Source organism: Apodemus sylvaticus, chromosome 6 (genome assembly GCF_947179515.1).
Source record: "Apodemus sylvaticus chromosome 6, mApoSyl1.1, whole genome shotgun sequence".
NCBI classification, from domain to species: domain Eukaryota; kingdom Metazoa; phylum Chordata; class Mammalia; order Rodentia; family Muridae; genus Apodemus; species Apodemus sylvaticus.
Window position 1 is genome coordinate 1,135,075 of NC_067477.1, and position 20,294 is coordinate 1,155,368.

Sequence of the window (20,294 nt, forward strand, 5' to 3'; positions counted from 1 at the left end):
CTAAGCAAGTCAGGGGAAACAAGCCAGTAAGAAACAACCATATAAGGCCTCTGCATCAGCTCCTGCTTCCTGACCTACTTGATATCCAGTCCTGATTTCCTTTAGTGATGAACAACAATGTGAAAATGTAAGCTGAATAAACCTTTTCCTTACCAACTTGCTTCTTGGTCATGATGTTTGTTCAGGAATAGAAACCCTAACTAAGACATTGCCTAAGGAAACAATCTAAATGTATATATAAAAGTCAAGAAAATTATTTAGCTCATTTCAGGGACAAAATTAATATAGTTTATATATTGCATATATATAATATACTTAATTTTTTATTGTGGTTTAAATAACAAATGTCCCCCCCCCCCATAGGACCATGTGTTTGAGCACTTTCTCTCCAGGTTGTAGTTGTGTTTACAGAGAATATGGAACCTTTAGGAGGCAAAGCCTTGCTAGAAGGAGTATGTCATTGAGGATGGCTCTGAAGTTTGATAGCCTGGCCCCACTTGCATGTGAAGTTTACTCAAAGGAAGTCTAACAGTTTTCAAGATGAGCCAGTTGTGGCAATCAGGCTAGTAAAATGATTTTGTTGAAAATCAAGTCACTGGGCACTGAAGCCTAAAGGAATGAGGAACATGGAGCTCAGAATCAGAGAGGGAACCCTAGGACAAGCATCTTGAAGTAGTTGTGGGTAGACAGGGGTGTGAATAGTAGCAGGAGAAAAACCACTGTACACAATAAGGGATGTATCAGTGCTGTCCTGAGAGAACACACTAACTCATAAAGCACACGGTGCTCTGCTATGGTCATGAAGACAATGCACAATCCTTTCTCTGTGCTCTTTGTGCACATCATCTGTGAGCCCCATGAGGGAGCACTGCAGTCCATAACTTTGATTCACAGTAACCTAGCAAGGCAGTTGCAGCCCTACTGGTCTTTGAAAATATCACTGAATGAGTTGATTCCACATCAATTTGAATATTCCATTACCATATTTGCTTTAGCCTAAATTGTTTACATTGGCTCATACTTATTGTGTCCCCGCTCCCAGGATATCTATATCTAGCAATCACCTGCAAATCGTGCTGGAAACAAACACACCCACATCATCACAACCCTTTCCTTCTTAAAATAGCCCTCTCTGACAGCCAACCAAAGAATACAAAAATTTAAAGCCATTTTTAAACCTTGATAATAGGAAAAAAAAAACTTGTTTTTAGTGATACTCAACCCTCTGCATTATGCAGATGTGGATTATAAAATTGAGTTTTACTTTTTCTTTGTGCTAGTGATTTTTGAAATGGCCTAAATCCATGGTCAAGGGCAAGTCTTATCTATTCCAAAATACCAATCACTAAAAATTTACTGTGAGTTATAAGGATGAGAATTCACCCAAAAGTAGGAACCTAGGTTTCTAAACAAAGTGTAGGCAAAGGTAATTGCAATTTGCAACGCCTATCATATGTAATTACTATTGCCTTTGTTCCATCTGAGTGACAGCCATAAATGTAAATGTTTACATAAGATTTATTTATTGTAAATGCAAAAAAAAGATATTTATTGTAAATGCAAAAGACCTCAAAAACTGAGTACCTATAGGGTAGACTGCTGAAAATATAATTCTAGTAGACTTAGAGAAAAAACTAAATTAAAAAAAAAAGCTATTGAGGCTAAATAAAGAAAATGTGTTTCTACAATCTAATTGCCTCAGAGATTTACCACTAGATTTATTTCTTACTAAAATCCTACACCTCAGCATTTTCATACATATGTTCTCCCAAATCCTGGAACTTTTTTTTTTTTTTTTTTTTTTTTGTCTCTAGAATGGTTTAGGAGTATGTAGTATGGACCAAAACCAGTCATCCTGTCCAAGGCACTAAGGAATGTAAGTTGCTAACAGAGAGCATAGTACATCCTACTATGCCTTACAGACATCATAGCAGAATCAGAGTGAACTAAAGCATAAAACCATGTTCTCATTGAGAATCACCTGTGCTGCATTATCTGGTGATAAAAACACCAGAGGGATCATTCATCCTAGCACAGTACACACGGCAGCTTGGTCTTAGTGATAAGAGCACAATCTGCAGGTCACCTCTGAGTTTAGATCTCCTCAGAGAGATCTTGTCCCTAGGGCAAATGTTTCTAAGTCAAAACTTTGTAAGCCATGGTTCAGTAAAAAGAACCAAAACAGAGACTGGGGAAGAGAGAGGAGCTAAAGATTTTGAACCTGTGTTACTTGAGGAAAGTAGTATTATTTGGTCATCTTGCTGCCCAAAAAACAAAAACAAAAACAAACAAACAAAAAGTCCCCCAAATAAAACATTGCTTCCCAGCATGGCCACATAGAATACTGGCTTCAGCAGCTCCTCCTATTTATAAAGATTTCCTGTTCAAATGGATTTGGAAACTACTGCACTTTTCACAGTCTTTAGAGGCTCCCAAACCATGAAACCCTTATTAGAATTACTCATAAGCACTCTGTGATGCACATTTGGGGACAATAGCTTTGAAGAGAAAGTCATGAAAAGCTCTCACTAGAAAATGATGACACATGCAGATATACATAGTAGAGGTACAGACTAAGAGCACTAACATTCTCTGCCTCTACCCTAAATAATATTTAGATAGTTTGAGCAAAACTCTGTATTTTGCATAGCCAAATATATCACTTTTCCTTTCTCAAAAATGATATTTGATCAGGATTTTCTCAACTAAACATAGCACACAAAATACTAAAGCACAAATTCAGCAGTCAGCCATGTTACTTATTTCCAAAGACTTTTTAAAATTTGCAGTTCCAACCCTTCTGAGTTGGGTTAAGAGGCATGAAGATCAAAGAGGGAACCTTCTGGAAGCATGATCTGACTCCTTATTCCCAAGAGAGTCATGCAAGTCAGTATAGTTCTGTGAAAAAAAAGACAGACTGGGAGCGAGTTGGCTATACTTGTTGGCAACCACTTAGTTTTATAATTGTTTATGTGAGAAGCAATCAACAAGACCATGCGCATTTCACACATAAAGGGCCTGATCCAAATTGGTATGAAGCAGGTGTGGAGTGAGCCTTTTCAAATGAATTGTTAGTTCATTTGTTTTATAATTTTGTTTGGAGAATTTGCCTACCAATAGTAAACATAGAGTAATGCAGATATGTTTGGAATGTGACAGTAATGTTAAATTAATTTTATGAAAAAAGACCTTGACTTTAAGTGTTTATTCATTGTTATCTGAAAAACAGGTATTATCAAAGATGGAAAATAGTTTCCAGGTGATTACCACAGAGGAATAGGCAGAATTCTAACAATTTCTAAATGAAAGAGATTCAGTAGCCTCATTATTCTCAATTAACTACAAAGCTCAAGAAGCAAATTACCCACCTGCCATAGCTGCTTACTTGAGATTTAAGGGAGTTTAGAAGTAAGGTGGACCTGTCTCATTTCTTGATAACCATGCCAGTCCACACAAAACATATCAAATGCAATCTGGTCAAAGGAAATTCTCAAGCATTTACTATTGCTAAGGTCTGAGCATTCTGGTTAACTCCTAGACATCAAACTGCAATTACTTGCTTCCTGGAAGTACATCTTATACTCGCTACTAGCTGGATTTTCCATTTTGGCATTTCAAGCCTTCTTTTGGAGACTGTCATTTGTTTGGAAAAATAAAATGGAAATTCAACACTTAACAAACTAATTTATCAAGTGCCCTATTCCAGGCAGCAAGAATCCACCTTAGCTATGTTGTGGATAACTATCCATTCTCTGGCTACTTGAAATGGGGCTGCCAAGAAGCTTAATCCATGTTGGCTCAATCAGCCTCTGCTTTGGCTTCAAACACAAGTAAAATGCTGGCTATTACTGGACAAGCTTTAGGAGACAGTAAGTGCTTGGCAGTTGCTGAAAAGGCATGTTCTCTTCCCTGAGTAATAGCAGTTCTGTGGAACAGGATGGGAAAGAAACAATCATGTTGGGTAGCTTATGTGCTAATCTTTTAAAATACAGATGCTTAGTAAAATGTAAAAGAATATTCTCTGATTTATTAACATCTTACAGTCCCTGGACTTTTCATATTAAAAGGGCTCTTAATTCAAAATGAACTTCTACTGAAAAGGAAATGGCAGTCATCTTTCCAGAAGAGAGAATGTTGGAGTCATCAGAACAGAATTGAATGGAAACACTATTTGAAATGACTGCTGCCTTCACCAGAGAGGATCATTAACCTTTACATAAGTTTATGGTCTTGGGTTTTCTTTTTCCAAATTTAGATTTCACCAGGACCAACAGAACACATATGAAATGGCAGTCTCTCTGTACAGCATCAATATCTGCTTTTAATTTTCTTTGCCATCTTTTACTTAGACAAAGAAACATGGAAGCAGAAATTGTATAAAGCGATGTTTCCCAGTATCTTGTTTATTTTTATTTCTCTCAGGTTGTAGGCCTGCTCCCAGGGATCTAGATAATAGTAAGTATTTCCCCCAGTCCAAAGTGTGAACCAACCTCTTCTACTTCCATGGATGGAGTAAGACAGAGGTTACTTTGCTCAACATCACTTTTTGCTTTTTTATACTGAAGTGCCAAAGGTTCCCTCACAGAAGTACTGTGGGGATTAAATTATATATGCCTCTAAATAATGTTATAAGGCAACAACACTGTGTTAACACACTGAACATTCTTAAAATCAAATAACAATAAAAATAAAATCGATCTACAAAAGTGCATCGAGCTATTTCAAGCATGACACAATAAAGAAATAACTGCCTTAAGAATTTTTTTGATTGTTTGTTTTTTGTTTTTTGAGACAGGGTTTTTCTGTATAGCTCTGGCTGTCCTGGAACTCACTCTGTAGACCAGGCTGGCTTCAAACTCAGAAATCCTCCTGCCTCTGCCTCCCAAGTGCTGGGATTAAAGGTGTGCACCACCACTGCCCGGCTCTACCTTAAGAATCTTAAGAAATCGTCAACCAAGAAGTACACATGGCTCCAGCTGCATATGTAGCAGAAGATTGCCATGTCAGGCATCAATGGGAGAAGGAGTCCTTAGTCCTATAAAGGCTCAAGAGATGCCCCAGTATAGGAGAATTCAGGGCAGAGAGGTGGGAGTTGGGTAGGTGGAGGAACACCCTTATAGAAGCGGGGGGGGGGGGGGCACCCTTATAGAAGGGGGAGGATGGGATACGGGGTTTCTAGGAGGAGGGGAAACTGGGAAAGGGGATAACATTTGAAATATAACAAAGAAAATGTCCAATAAAAAAAAGGAATCTTAAGAAGTGAGACCACACCCAAGATGACCCCTGCCTGGTGCCACATGGCCCACATGAGTAGATCATTCCCGAGATAACTCCCTGTCTGCCTGTTACCACTGGGTCCAGGTAGGGAGCAAGGCTTGAGATGACTCTTGCCCAGTGCCACATGGCATGGGTAGGGTATAGCACTCCTGAGACAATCCCAGACACCCAGAGGCACCAGGCACCACGGAGATGAGCAAGTAAGTGTGAAGATAGAACAGAAAGAGAAGCAGGATGTGTGCACAATGAAGAGAGGCAGAATTGGAGATTCAAGGGTAATGAGGAACAACCTGATGTGAGTAGCCAGCAAAGCCTAAGACCATGGTGAAGTCCTGGCATGTGCTGCCAAAGAGGGCCATGTCTGGGACCCAAAGTCCAGGCAGATATCCTTAGTCTGGGCTGATGCCTGGAACCAAGTTGATGCCTGAGAAATGTATAGAACTGGCCTCACCCCCTTGTCTGGGCATCATGGGAGAGCTAGTCCAACTTCTTGCCTGCAGAAGTACTCCCTCCCCTAAAAAGCACAGTAGAGCTAGTCCTGGTTGTAGGAGTTGTGAGTGAGCTAGCCCCAACAGCATTAGCCTGCTAGAGCTGGCTAGCCACTTGTCTGCCATGTGTTAGTGTGGGAAAGGGAAAGATGTCCTCCCATCCTTATTCCTCAACAGCTATGACAAGTGGTCATGAGAGAGGGAGAGCTGGTCCAGTCCCTTACCTGCTACAATATTTGGGAGAATGGGCCCTGCATCTCACCTGGGTAGCACAGTAGAGCTGGCCTTGGTTGCATGGGTTGCAGGTAAAGACAGCCCCAAAGGTGTGAGAGCAGGAGAGCTGGTCCAGCCATTTTTAGCAATAGAGTTGTTCCTGCTGGCATGGGTATAGGTGAAGGGGCCGCAAAGGCATTAGAGCAGAGGAGTTGTTGTCTCTGCCCCCTTTCCATTTCAGCATTGGATGAGCTAGCTGGGGCAGTTCTAGATAGCTCACCCTGGTAGTGTAGATGCAGGAGAGCTGGCAGACTGATCAGCTCAGATACCACCCAGGCCCAGAACTAGGACTTCAAGGGGTTCACCTCAACATCTACCCCATCAATGAACTGTTGAAGCATGAGAAGGAGCCAAATCAATAATTTTTGGGTTTTGGATGACAAACAAATGACACCAAAATAAACAAAGGAAAAAAATTTAAAAACTAGAAAAGAAAGTTCAAAATAGGAAAACTGTTACTTAGTATTAAATCTAGGAGCCCCTACACAAAGTTTTGAGCTCACTTTTGTTTTAATCAGCTTGTTGATAGAGAGGTCATTTTGAAAATTCAAAATCATAGTTTTTTCTTAACTGTACTCGAAAATATTGTGAAGATGTATCCACCTGTGAATATATGCTCGGAACAGTATAATTGTATTTTAAGAAAATTAATTTAGGAAATATCATAGAATTCCCCAAGAAGAGAATCTCAATATCACCTTGTCTAGATCAAGTTGGCCACTGGGCATGGCTTTGATGATTACCTGATTATGTTAACTGAAATGGTAAGATATGTCCACTGTGGGTGGCATCATTCCCCAGATAGGGGAGTTTAGACTGTATGATAATGAAGAAAAGGAACTGAATAAGGCATGTACAAATTCTTTGTTCTCTATTCCTGATTTTGGATGTAATATCCAGCCCTTCAAGCTTCTGCTGTTGCTTCTTACCTAAGGTGATTGACTAGAACTGTGAACCAAATAAACCCTATCCACCTAAGTTGCTTTTATCACAGTATTTTATTACCTTAACAAGAAAACAGCACTATGGCACAAGGTCCCTATGAATCTGGACCTTATTGCTTCAGCTAGCCTAGCTGGCCAACAAGACCTCCAGGATCCTCCTGTCCCTGATTCACAGTGCTGGAATTATAGCCATGTGTCTGAGCCCAGCTTTTTTTTTTTTTATTATTATTTTTTTTATTCGATATAATTTATTTACATTTCAAATGATTTCCCCTTTTCTAGCCCCCCCCACTCCCCGAAAGTCCCGTAAGCCCCCTTCTCTTCCCCTGTCCTCCCTCCCACCCCTTCCCAGTTCCCCATTCTGGTTTTGCCAAATACTGTTTCACTGAGTCTTTCCAGAACCAGGGACCACTCCTGCTTTCTTCTTGTATCTCATTTGATGTGTGGATTATGTTTTGGGTATTCCAGTTTTCTAGGTTAATAACCACTTATCAGTGAGTGCATACCATGATTCACCTTTTGAGTCTGGGTTACCTCACTTAGTATGATGTTCTCTAGCTCCATCCATTTGCCTAAGAATTTCATGAATTCATTGTTTCTAATGGCTGAATAGTACTCCATTGTGTAGATATACCACATTTTTTGCATCCACTATTCTGTTGAGGGATACCTGGGTTCTTTCCAGCATCTGGCAATTATAAATAGGGCTGCTATGAACATAGTAGAGCATGTATCCTTATTACATGGTGGGGAATCCTCTGGGTATATGCCCAGGAGTGGTATAGCAGAATCTTCTGGAAGTGAGGTGCCCAGTTTTCGGAGGAACCGCCAGACTGCTTTCCAGAGTGGTTGTACCAATTTGCAACCCCACCAGCAGTGGAGGAGTGTTTCTCTTTCTCCGCACCCTCTCCAACACCTGCTGTCTCCTGAATTTTTAATCTTAGCCATTCTGACTGGTGTAAGATGAAATCTTAGGGTTGTTTTGATTTGCATTTCCCTAATGACTAATGAAGTTGAGCATTTTTTAAGATGCTTCTCCGCCATCCGAAGTTCTTCAGGTGAGAATTCTTTGTTTAACTCTGTACCCCATTTTTTAATAGGGTTGTTCGGTTTTCTGGAGTCTAACTTCTTGAGTTCTTTATATATATTGGATATTAGCCCTCTATCTGATGTAGGATTGGTGAAGATCTTTTCCCAATTTGTTGGTTGCCGATCTGTCCTCTTGATGGTGTCCTTTGCCTTACAGAAACTCTGTAACCTTATGAGGTCCCATTTGTCAATTCTTGCTCTTAGAGCATACGCTATTGGTGTTCTGTTCAGAAACTTTCTCCCTGTACCGATGTCCTCAAGGGTCTTCCCCAGTTTCTTTTCTATTAGCTTCAGAGTGTCTGGCTTTATGTGGAGGTCCTTGATCCATTTGGATTTGAGCTTAGTACAAGGAGACAAGGATGGATCAATTCGCATTCTTCTGCATGCTGACCTCCAGTTGAACCAGCACCATTTGTTGAAAAGGCTATCTTTTTTCCATTGGATGTTTTCAGCCTCTTTGTCGAGGATCAAGTGGCCATAGGTGTGTGGGTTCATTTCTGGATCTTCAATCCTGTTCCATTGATCCTCCTGCCTGTCACTGTACCAATACCATGCAGTTTTTAACACTATTGCTCTGTAGTATTGCTTGAGGTCAGGGATACTGATTCCCCCAGATTTTCTTTTGTTGCTGAGAATAGTTTTAGCTATCCTGGGTTTTTTGTAGTTCCAGATACTACAAACCAGCAATTTGATAATTGCTCTTTCTAACTATGTGAAGAATTGAGTTGGGATTTTGATGGGTATTGCATTGAATCTGTATAGTGCTTTAGGCAAAATGGCCATTTTAACTATATTGATTCTACCGATCCATGAGCATGGGAGGTTTTTGCATTTTTTGAGGTCTTCTTCCATTTCCTTCTTCAGAGTCTTGAAGTTCTTGTCATACAGATCTTTCACATGTTTGGTAAGAGTCACCCCAAGATACTTTATACTGTTTGTGGCTATTGTGAAGGGGGTCATTTCCCTAATTTCTTTCTCAGCCTGCTTATCCTTTGAGTATAGGAAGGCCACTGATTTGCTTGAGTTGATTTTATAACCTGCCACTTTGCTGAAGTTGTTTATCAGCTGTAGGAGCTCTCTAGTGGAGTTTTTTGGGTCACTTAGGTAGACTATCATGTCGTCTGCAAATAATGATAGTTTGACTTCCTCCTTTCCAATTTGTATCCCTTTGACCTCCTTATGTTGTCGAATTGCCCGAGCTAGTACCTCAAGTACAATATTGAAAAGATAAGGAGAAAGGGGGCAGCCTTGTCTGGTCCCTGATTTCAGTGGGATTGCTTCAAGTTTCTCTCCATTTAGTTTGACGCTGGCTACCGGTTTGCTGTATATTGCTTTTACTATGTTTAGGTATGGGCCTTGAATTCCTGTTCTCTCCAAGACTTTAAGCATAAAAGGATGCTGAATTTTGTCAAATGCTTTTTCAGCATCCAATGAAATGACCATGTGGTTTTGTTCTTTGAGTTTGTTTATGTAGTGGATTGTATTGATGGATTTCCGTATATTGAACCAACCCTGCATTCCCGGGATAAAGCCTACTTGATCATGGTGGATGATCGTTTTGATGTGTTCTTGGATTAGGTTGGCAAGAATTTTATTGAGTATTTTTGCATCGATATTCATAAGGGAAATTGGTCTGAAGTTCTCTTTCTTTGTTGGATCTTTGTGTGGCTTTGGTATCAGCGTAATTGTGGCTTCGTAGAAGGAATTGGGTAGTGTTCCTTCTGTTTCTATTTTGTGGAATAGTTTGAAGAGTATTGGTGTTAACTCTTCTTTGAAGGTCTGGTAGAATTCTGCACTGAAACCATCTGGTCCTGTGCTTTTTTTGGTTGGAAGACTTTCTATGACTCCTTCTATTTCTTTAGGCTTTATGGGACTGTTCAGATGGTCTAGTTGGTCCTGATTTAATTTTGGTATTTGGTATCTGTCAAGGAAATTGTCCATTTCCTCCAGATTCTCCAGTTGTGTTGAGTACAGGCTCTTGTAGTAGGATCTGATGATTTTTTGGATTTCCTCAGTTTCCGTTGTTATGTCTCCCTTTTCATTTCTAAGTTTGTTAATTTGGATACTTTCTCTGTGCCCTTTGGTCAGTCTGGCTAAGGGTTTATCTATCTTGTTGATTTTCTCAAAGAACCAGCTCCTGGTTTTGTTGATTTTTTGTATGGTTCTCTTTGTTTCTACTTGATTGATTTCAGCCCTGAGTTTGATGATTTCCTGCCTTCTTCTACTCCTCCTGGGCGAAATAGCTTCTTTTTGTTCTAGGGCTTTCAGGTGTGTCATTAAGCTGGTAATGTATGCTTTCTCCATTTTCTTTTTGGAGGCACTCAGGGCTATGAGTTTTCCTCTTAGCACTGCTTTCATTGTGTCCCATAGATTTGGGTATGTTGTGTTTTCATTTTCATTGTGTTCTAAAAAGTCTTTAATTTCTTTCTTTATTTCTTCCTTGACCAAGGTATCATTGAGTAGAGTATTGTTCAATTTCCACGTGTATGTGGGTTTTCTATTGTTTCTGTTGCTATTGAAGACCACTTTTACTCCATAGTGATCAGATAGGAGGCATGGGATTAGTTCGATCTTCTTATATTTGTTGAGGTCTGTCTTGTGACCAATTATATGGTCGATTTTGGAGAAGGTACCATGAGGTGCTGAAAAAAAGGTATATTCTTTTGTTTTAGGATAGAATGTTCTATATATATCAGTTAAATCTAATTGGTCCAAAGCTTCAATTAGTTTCATTGTGTCCTTGTTTAGTTTCTGTTTTCCTGATCGGTCCATTGAGGAAAGTGCAGTGTTGAAGTCACCCACAATTATTGTGTTAGGTGCAATGTGTGCTTTGAGTTTTAATAAAGTTTCTTTTATGAAAGAGGGTGCCCTTGCATTTGGAGCATAGATGTTCAGGATTGAGAGTTCTTCTTGTTGTATTTTTCCTTTGACCAGCAAGAAGTATCCCTCAGAGTCTCTTTTGATGACTTTGGGTTGAAAGTCAATTTTATCTGATATTAAAATGGCTACTCCAGCTTGTTTCCTGAGACCATTTCCTTGTAAAATTGTCTTCCAGCCTTTTACTCTAAGGTAGTGTTTGTCTTTGACCCTGAGGTGTGTTTCCTGTAAGCAGCAAAATGTAGGGTCCTGTTTACGTATCCAGTCAGTTAGTCTGTGTCTTTTTATTGGGGCATTAAGTCCATTGATGTTAAGAGATATTAAGGAATAGTGATTGTTACTTCCTATCATTTTTGACGTTATTTTTTAAATTTGATTGCTTAACTTCTTTTGGGTTTGATGAAAGGTTACTATCTTGCTTTTTCAGGGTGAAGTTTCCCTCGTTGTATTGGTGTTGTCCTCCTATTATCCTTTTTAGGGCTGGGTTTGTGGATAGATATTGGGTAAACTTGGTTTTGTCGTGAAATATCTTAGTTTCTCCATCTACGGTGATTGAGAGTTTTGCTGGATATAGTAGTTTTGGTTGGCATTTGTGTTCTCTTAGAGTCTGCATGAGATCTGCCCAGTACCTTCTAGCCTTCATAGTCTCAGGTGAAAAGTCTGCTGTGATTCTGATAGGTCTTCCTTTATATGTTACTTGGCCTTTTTCTCTTAATGCCTTTAATATTCTTTCTTTGTTTAGAACATTTGGTGTTTTGATTATTATGTGACGGGAAGTATTTCTGTTCTGGTCCAGTCTGTTTGGAGTTCTGTAGGCTTCTTGTATATTCATGGGCATCTCTCTCTTTAGGTTAGGGAAGTTTTCTTCCATAATTTTATTGAAGATATTTGCTGGCCCTTTAAGTTGTAAATCTTCACTCTCATATATGCCTATAATCCTTAGGTTTGGTCTTCTCATTGTGTCCTGGATTTCCTGGATATTTTGGGTTACAAGCTTTTTGCATTTTGCATTTTCTTTAACTGTTGAGTCCATGGTTTCTATGGAATCTTCAGCATCTGAGATTCTTTCTTCTATTTCTTGTATTCTGTTGTTGATATTTGCATCTCTGTCCTCTGATTTCTTCCCAAGGCTTTCTATCTCCAAAGTTGTCTCCTTTTGAGTTTTCTTAGTTGTTTCTACTTCTGATTTTAGATCCTGGATGGTTTTGCTTAGCTCCTTCACTTGCTTGTTTGTGCTTTCCTGTAATTCTTTAAGAGATTTTTGTGTTTTTTCTTTCATGAGCTCAGCCTGTTGACCAAAGTTCTCCTGTATTTCTTTAAGAGCTTTTTGTGTTTCGTCTTTCATGACCTCAGCCTGTTGACCAAAGTTCTCCTGTATTTCTTTAAGTGTTTTTTGCATTTCCTCCTTGTTGGCTTTTGTATTCTCCTGGATTTCTTTCAATGATTTTTGTGTTTCCCTTGCAAGGGCTTCTAACTTTTGATCCATTTTCTCCTGAATTTCTTTATGTATGTCCTTCATGTGTTCCTGTACCAGCATCATGACCAGTGATTTTAAATCCAAATCTTGTTTTACTGGTGTGATGGGGTATCCAGGACATGCTGGTAGAGGAGAATTGGGTTCAGATGTTGCCATATTGCCTTGATTTCTGTTAGTGACGTTCCTGCGTTTGCCTTTTGCCATCTAGCTCTCACTGGTGTTACTTGGTCTTGTCAGTGCTGGACTCACCAGTGCAAGCTGCCCCTTCCCCGTTGGCCTCTGGTGCACAGCTTACACCCTGCACTGCCTGTAGACAGGGTGCTGCTGTCCAGGCTGTTCAGATCCCGAAGCAGGCACCTGAAGGCTCCCGCTGGGGCCCGCAGGATTTATTGGAGCATACCGACTTCTCCCAGCTGGCCGCCCGGAAGCCCCCACTAGCCTCTTGAGGGACCTGGAGATGTGGTGCGGCCGCCCAGGCTGATCTGAAGTGGAGAGAGTTGACCTGAGGGCTTCTGCCTGAGGCCTTGCCCCAGATTGTGTCTGTGGACCAGATGGAACCCGTGTGCACCCCCAGGGAGCTCCGAAGGTATATGCTGCTGTGACCTCCCCTGTGTTCCGCTCACTCCGCTGGGCAAACGATTTCCCCAACCGTGCTGGCGCACACTAGGTTAGCCTTGTCGCCCAGGCCCTGAGTCCAGGCAAAAGCCTGGGAGGCCAAGGTCCGAGCAAAGTTCCCCTAGGGCTATGACTGTTAATTGGGTCTGCCAGGTGACCCGGATGGCGGGCGTGCGCGTCCGCGCTCCCCGAAAGCACCGGGAGAGTCTGTTGTGCTAATAACCTCCTGGGCGGGTTGACACACAGATGGCCCACCAAGCCGCCCAGTTCTTGGGGTCAGTCCTGTGCCTTTTGGGGCCTGGACCCCCGTTTTGTTAGCCTCAGGCTACGCTTGTTAGCAGTCTCTGCCCTCCCGAGCACTCTGGGTCCTGTAGGCAAAATGGCGGCTTGTGTGCCGGCCAGGGCAAAAAAAACTCCTGGCTGGGTTGGCGCCCTGATGGCCACTCGAACAGCCCAGGGCCTGGGTGCAGGCCAACGCCCGTCAGGCTCAGACCCCTGCGGTGTTGGGCCTAGGATTATGTTTGTGTACCTCAGTCTGTCCGATCTCTGGAGCCCGGAATCAAGATGGAGGTGAGTCTCTCCTGACTGGCGGGAAGCTGAGTTCTGAAGTGGCTTCCGTGCAGCGAAAGGCTTCGCAGAACCGCAGCTGCTTGCCGCCCGGCTGGTCAGCGAAAGTCAGTGGTCGTGGGTGCAGGGCCTAACTGGACCCTGTGTCGCCTTGGTTCCACCGCTGATGGCCCTTCAGCTGGACCAGCTACTGCTGCTGCCGCCGCCGCCGCCGCCACCGCCGCCGCCGCCACAACCTGAGCCCAGCTTTTATGTACATACAGCTGAGTCAAATGGCCGTGCTTGTACAGCAAACACTACCTACTGAGTTGTTTCCCATTCCCCTTAATCTGTTTTTAAATTGTCTGCAATAAAAAACAATCTCAGTTAATTTTCTTCACAGGGTGAATTTTTTAAATTCACTTTGCATTTGTTTAATTTTCCTAAAAAAGAGTATATTCAAAATTGAGCCTATCATTAATATATACAATATGTTGATACCATGCATACTGCTGCTATATGGATTTCTATTAGCACTTTTATAACAATCTTAAAGTATAAATGGTCAAAATCTTTAAAATGACTTGTGCAATAGTAGTGAAGGTAAAACAGGCCATGAAAATCAGGTTGTATTTTAACTAATAATTTTTATAACTTATTAAGTTGGTGATAGAAAAATCATGGTTTCTAATTCATTACAACTTCAGTGATTGATATATGACTTAGGAGCTGACTCCTTAGAAGTCCCCACTGGCTTTTCAGAAAGTCATATAAACTCATAGTGGTCACACCCAGTGATCAATGATTTCTTCAAGATGCCAACCCTGGTCCTAAGGCTTTTTCTTGCCCTTATTACAAGCACCTTCATATTCATCAAGACAGACACAACCAAAACAGTTATGTACAGAATGTCAGCTGGGTATATTGGCACACACACCCTTAATTCTGAGCACTCTTGAAACAGAGGCAGGAGGATTTCTCTGAGCACAAGGACAGCCTAATCTATGAGTTCTATGTCAATCTGGGCTCTGTTACACAGAGAGCCTGTCTCAGCACCTCCCCCCCCCCAAAAAAAAGTACAGAATCTCACCTGGGTAGAACAGCACCACCTATAATACTAGCACTTGGTGGGGCCAAACAGAATTCTAAGATCAAGGCCAGACTGTTCTGCAAAGCAACTGCTCATTTCAAAAACAAATATAACTGCAGAAGCATTTGTTTTTCTGTGAAAGACTTAATGGACAAAACTTATTCCCTTTAAGTTCAGACTAGCTGCCCAGTTTACCTTAGTACACATGAGTTTATCAATTCAGATCAACAAGACAACACAAATCTTACTCCCATGGGATTTGAACACTATCTAGACTAGTGGTTAACACCAACCCTAATGAGCCAATCTAAGTGATGTTAAATAATCCACAAGGGGAAAGGAATGTTCACAAGAAAGTGAAGACAATTCCCAAGACTTTCTCAGTAGCTCAGCAAGCAAAAAATACAAGAAAATATGATTAGAGAAATTTATGCCATTTCTAAATTATATCATAAGTATGTATTGAACTGTGAAACACATACACACACTTTAGTTCTTAAAATTATTTAAACTCCATCACAGATAACAGCCACATGGCTCAGCAAACACAGTTCATTCTATTTTTTCAGTTCTTAGAAAAGTATGAACTTTAAAGGAAATCCTGGATTACTGGTGTTAGTCTGTCATTGTCATTTATTTCCTGTCTGTGCACTTGCAAGCACATAGTTGTTTCCTGTTATCTGTCATTTGTTTCATGTCAAAATTTGTTGTTTAATCAGAGCTAACTTAACACATCCTTTTGAGCTATACAACTAAAGTCCATATGTCATGAGGTCACAAGATGCAGGGAGGTGGCCTTTGTTCTCTATCTTAAGATTTCATTGCTGAGAAGAGGCAATATGACCAAGACAACTCTTATAAAGGACAATATTTAATTGGGGCTGGCTTGCATTTTTAGAGGTTCAGTCCATTATCATCATTGTGGGAATCATGGTATCATCCAGGCAGATGTGGGGCTGGAGAAAGAATTAAGAGTTCCGCACCTTGATCTGAAGTCAGTCAAAAGGAGACCTCAAAGCCTATATCCACAGTGACACAATTCAACCAACAAGGCCATACCTCCTAATAGTGCCAGTTTTCACAGGCCAAGCATATACAAACACCACATTTTCTTTCTGTGCCTTCCTGTTAACTATGATAGAAATCATCCTCTTGGTTTAACAATAGAATCAATTTCATACTCTACATGTTAAAAATGTATAACTGGGTGGATATTTATTTCATTAGTTAGAGTATTTACTGTGTAATCATGAGTGCCTGACCTGAGTTCAGATATTAGCACCTACATAACAAACCAACCATCATCCAACTAACTGTCTTGCCCAAACCTCTAACATAAACTCCCAGTGGGTAGAGACAGGAGAATCTGGTCTGATGGCTTTTTAGATTTTTTAGAATTTAATGAAAATGAAGATACACATACCTAAATTTATGGAACACAATGAAAGCAGCACTAAGAGGAAAACTCTCAGCTCTAAGTGCCTACAAAAAGAAAATGGAGAGAGCTTACACTATCAGCTTGTCAGCATACCTGAAAGCTCTAGAACAAAAAGAAGCAAATATACACAAGAGGATTAGACAGCAGGAAATTATCAAACTCAGGACTGAAATCAACCAAGGAGAAACAAAAAGAACTATACAAACAATCAACAAAACCAGGAGCTGGTTCTTTGAGAAAATCGATAAGATAGATAAACCCTTAGTCAGACTAATCAGAGGGCACAGAAACAGTATCTAAATTAATAAAATCGGAACTAAAAAGGGAGACATAACAAGAGAAACTGAGAAAACTAAAAAAAAATCATCAGATCCTACTACAAAAGTCTATACCCAACAAAACTGCAAAATCTGGATGAAATGGACAATTTTCTAGACAGACACCATGTACCAAAGTTAAATCAGGATCAGATATGCCATCTAAAGAGTCCCATAACTTCTAAAGAAATAGCAGCAGTCATTAAAAGACTAAAAGAAAAAAAAAATATCCCAGAACCAGATTGTTTTAGTGCAGAATTCTATCAGAGTGTCAAAGAAGACCTAATACCAATTCTCTTCAAACTATTCCACAAAATAGAAACAGAAAGAACACTACCCAATTCGTTCTATAAAACCACAATTATGCTTATACCTAAACCACACAAAGACCCAACAAAGAAAGAGAACTTCAGACCAATTTCCCTTATTAGTATCAATGCAAAAATACTCAATAAAATTCTTGTAAACTGAATCCAAGAACACAGTAAAACAATCATCCATCATGATCAAGAACTTCAATTCTCTGAAGAAAGAAATTGAAGAAGATCACAGAAGATGGAAAGATCTCCCATGTTCATGAATTGGCAGGATTAATATAGTAAAAATGGTCATCTTGCCAAAAGCAATCTACAGACTTAATGCAATCCCCATCAAAATTCCAACTCAATTCTTCATAGAGTTAGAAATTTTCAAATTCATTTGTAATAACAACAACAACAAAAACAGGACAGCAAAAACTATTTTCAACAACAAAAGAACTTCTGAAGGAATCACCATCCCTGACCTCAAGCTATACTACAGAGCAATAGTGATAAAACAAACAAACAAACAAACAAAAAACCCCTGCAAGGTGTTGATTCAGAGACAGGCAGGAAGATCAATGGAATAGAATTGAAGAAATGAACCCACATACCTATGGTCACTTGGTTTTTGACAAAGGAACTAAAACCACCCAGGGGAAAAAAGATAGCCTTTTCAACAAATGGTGCTGGTTCAACTGGCAGTCAGCATGTAGAAGAATACAAATCCAATCCATTTTTATCTCCTTGTACAAAGCTCAAGTCCAAGTGGATTAAGAATCTCCACATAAAACCAGATATACTGAAACCAACAGAAGAGGAAGTAGGGAAGAGCCTAGAATCCATAGGCACAGGGGAAAAGTTCCTGAACAGAAAGAACACTAATGGCTTATGCTCTAAGATCAAGAATCAACAAATGGGACCTCATAAAAGTATAAAGCTTCTGTAAGGCAAAGGACACTGTCAATCAGACAAAATGGCAACCAACAGATTGGGAAAAGATCTTTACCAATCCTATATCTGATAGAGGGCTAATATCCAATATCTACAAAGATCTCAAGAAGTTAGACTCCAGAGAATCAAATTGCCCTATTAAAAATGTGGTGCAGAGATAAACAAAGAATTCTCAACTGAGGAAACTCAAATGGTGGAGAAGTACCTAAAGAAATGTTCAACATCCTTAGTCATCAGGGAAATGCAAATCAAACCAACATTGAGATTTCACCTCATACCAGTCAGAATGGCTAAGATCAAAAACTCAGGTGACAGCAGGTGCTGAGGAGGACGTGGAAAAAGACGAACACTCCTTCATTGTTGGTGGGATTGCAAGCTGGTACAACCACTCTGGATATCAGTTTGGTGGTTCATCAGAAAATTGAACATAGTATTACCTGAGGACCCAGCTATACCACTCCTGGGTAAATACCCAAAAGATGTTCCAACGTATAACAAGGACACATGTTTCACTATGTTCATAACAGCCTAATTTATAATAGCCAGAAGCTGGAACCAATCCAAATGTCCCTCAAAAGAGGAATGGATACAGAACACGTGGTACATTTGTACAATGAAATACTACACAGCTATTAAAAACAATGAATTCATAAAATTCTTAGGCAAATGAATAGTACTAGAAAATATCATCCTGAGTAAGGTAACCCAATCACAAAAGAACAACATGGTATGCACTCACAGATAAGTGGATATTAGCCCAAAACCTCAGAATACCCAAAGTACAATTCACAGACCATATGAAGCTCAAGAAGGAAGTGGGGTGTTTTGGTCCTTCTTAGAAGGGGTTACAAAATTCTCATGGGAGCAAATAAGGAGACAAAGTGTGGAGTAGATACTGAAAGAAAGGCCATCCAGAGACTGCCCCACCTAGAGATCCATCCGTACACAGTCACCAAAAGCAGATTCTATTGTGCATGTCAAGAAGTACATGCTGACAGGAGCCTGATATAGCTGTCTCTTGAGAGGCTCTGCCAAAGCCTGACAGAGGAAGATGCTCACAGCCAACCATTGAATTGATCATGGAGTCCCCAATGGTGGAGTTAGGGTAAGGACTGAAAGAGCTGAAGGGGTTTGCAACCCCACAGGAAGGATAATAGCAAGCAACTAGAGCTCCCAGGGTCTAAACTACCATCCAAGGAGTACACATGGAGGGGCCCATTGCTCCAGCCATATATGTAGCAGAGAATGGCTTTATGAGGCCTCAATGGGAGAGGAGGCCTTTAATCCCATGAAGGCTAGATGTTCCAGTGTAGTGGATTGAGAGGGAGGGGAGGCAGGAGTGGGTGGGTGGGTGGGGGCACATCCTCATAGAAGCAGGAAGAAGGAGGTTTGGATAGGGGGTTTCTGGGGGGTGGGTCAGGAAAAAGGGATACAATTTGAAATGTAAATAAATAAAATATCCAATAAAAATTAAAAAAAATATATACAAAAAAAAAAAAAAGAGCCCAAGCCCCTGGCTTGGGTAAAACATCTCCCACCTTAAAGGAATAAGAAGAGAATTATAGAAGATACCCAAACCTTCTTCTTGCTACAAGGACAAAAACACACATATATATGTATGAATTTTAAAATAATAAAAACATTTTTTTAAGTTTTTAAAAGAAATATGACCTGGTAGAGTAAGGACTGAAGGAGCTGAAAAGGTTTACAACCCCATAGGAAGGACAACAATATCAACCAACCAAAGCTCCCAGGGTCTAAACTACCATCCAAGGAGTACACATGGAGGGGCCCATTGCTCCAGCCATATATATAGCAAAGGATTTGAAAAAAAAAAAAACATTTTTTCAAAGATCTGGCTTTAGGTGCTAATGCTTTTGTTTATTACCTATCTGACATTGGAAGAGTGTCCCAGCATTTCCAAGACTTCATTTCTTCATTAACCAAATAAAAAGTAAGTGCACAGAATCATTTTCAAGATGAAATAAAAATATATGGAAACTCATTTTGAAAAATTAAGCAGAAGTAATTTATTAAATGCATATCAAAATATTAACTATATGAACATATTCATATTATCATTGAATATTAAGACATAAAATCCTAAAGAAACCTGGGACTCTAACAGAATCAACATACACCTAGAAAGAGCATAAGCTCAAGGACTATAGAGCTCAACTTGAGAAGGTATAGAACCAAACACTGGTATCAGCAGGCCCTGGTGGAGGGATCCCTTACTGAAGGGTTTTATGAACCTTGACACTTACAACATGAGCAAGCAGACTGCTCAAACACTCCTCTTTGGAATTCACAATTACTTATTAATAAAATGTGTGCTGTGACAGCTTCTCTCCACACAAATTCAAAGTCATATTCTCTGGAGCTTCAGATCTAATTGCTGTGTTTTGAATTCTTGTCATGTTAATTGAATCCTGGAAAGTACATACTTACCTGGCTGGTTCTGAGCTGTGGATGTTGCTCCATGGTAGAGGGTTTTAACAGAAGTGCTGCTTCTCCATAACTTTGTTCATCTGCATTCGGGCACTCAGGGTAGAGTAGAAGTTATTTTCTTTTGTTTTTCGTTTTTCTAATAAAATATTTTTGTAAATC